Genomic DNA, 1,529 nt, shown 5'->3' on the forward strand with positions numbered 1-1,529 from the left:
TACTGCTTTGCTTTTTCCTGGGCTAGATAGTTACTTTCAAATTATAAATCACATGAATTATATATCCACTGAGAAACTCCGGCTGGCATCAAACTTTATATTTTTAAATAACTATGCGCACGCCGAAACAACTCGCGGCGATGGCAATACTGAAACTAAGACAAACAAGTCTGGGCATGTCATAGCACACACTTTTCTTTCTCTACCTAGCGCAGCGATCGACATGCCATAGCTTACTGAGCGCTCTGTGACCACATGCGTGTTTCACCCATATCCGAACAGCGCACAGTGGTCCAATCTGCTCTATTAGGGTAATTTAATTATTATATTAAGAACTAAGATTGATATCGGGATGAAATTTTGCACAAATTATGTCTGAATGACTAACAACTTCTGCTCATAAAATGGGCAAGATCGAATAGCGACCACGCCTACCAACCATATAATTAAAAAATCGTTAAATTTTTCGTAAATTTCTGGTACATTTTTGAAGCACTTGCGCACGGTTATAGATACCTGCATACTTAGAACTTTTTTAACTGTTTCGGATGAATTAAAAATAAAAAGTCCGTTATGTATACATTGTATTGACGCCGGATCCGAATCAGCCACCTAATATATGTATAAAATAAAAAAACTGCTAAAAAGTCCGATCAAGCTTAACAACTTTTAGGGCCGTTTCCTCATCTAACATTTAGATTGTCGGCCACTTTATCGTCTCGATATACGAGTTTCGTTTTCTCATCAGCGCATTAATTTCTCGAATCGATAAATTGTTGCTCACCCGATGAAGCCTCTAAAAATGTGTACCCAACTTTAAATTTTGGTTCGGTTTTGGTTCATGAGTCAGATATATTAGACATTTCAACCAAGGTTTTGGTTTTTGCTAACAGTTGCTCTTGCTCTATATTTGCTTATGTTGCATTGTCAACCTTTGAAATTATATGACGAATGTAGTGAAGTTTCACTCTCGGAAATGTAGTGAAGTTTCACTCTACGGAATAACAAATTTATTTTTACCGGTAAGATAAGAAAACCAAAACACTTTAAAGTGAGGAACAATTTATCTGCCCTGTTAGTAAAGGCAACTTTACTGCTTACGTTACAAAATGGCCCTCAGTAAGTATACGATACTGATGCTTTGATAAATTTGTGTCGAATACACCGGCACGCAAAAAAGAATTAGTGTGATGTGCATTTGACCGGACCTACCTATGGTTATGTATTTCGACCCGCAGAATTCGAATTTAAAGTCAGTTTGGCCAATATACCTCCTAGATTTCGATAAAACTTAAAAAAAAACGTAAAAATAGTGAAAATCGGCAATCAAAAACGGTTTTTTGAAGTTTACTCGAATTCTAGGAGGTATATTGGCCAAAATGACTTCAAATTCCGATTTTGCGGGTCGAAATACATAACCATAGGTAGGTCCGGTCAAACGCACATCATACTAATTTTTTTTTATGTGCCGGTGTTATTAGTGTGAGAGCTTCTTCAGGCGAAATACCTTTAGGACTCTTCTTTGCCAA

General features: G+C 36.8%; 1 long non-coding RNA gene across 1 annotated transcript in view; it reads left to right on the forward strand.

The window, feature by feature from the left end:
• Window positions 1–1,529, forward strand: part of LOC118749694 — a 9,792-nt gene that overhangs the window by 6,246 nt on the left and 2,017 nt on the right. The gene's annotated exons all lie outside the window — the stretch shown is intronic.

This window comes from Rhagoletis pomonella, unplaced genomic scaffold (genome assembly GCF_013731165.1).
Source record: "Rhagoletis pomonella isolate Grant_MI unplaced genomic scaffold, Rhpom_1.0 Rhpom_scaffold_00033, whole genome shotgun sequence".
NCBI classification, from domain to species: domain Eukaryota; kingdom Metazoa; phylum Arthropoda; class Insecta; order Diptera; family Tephritidae; genus Rhagoletis; species Rhagoletis pomonella.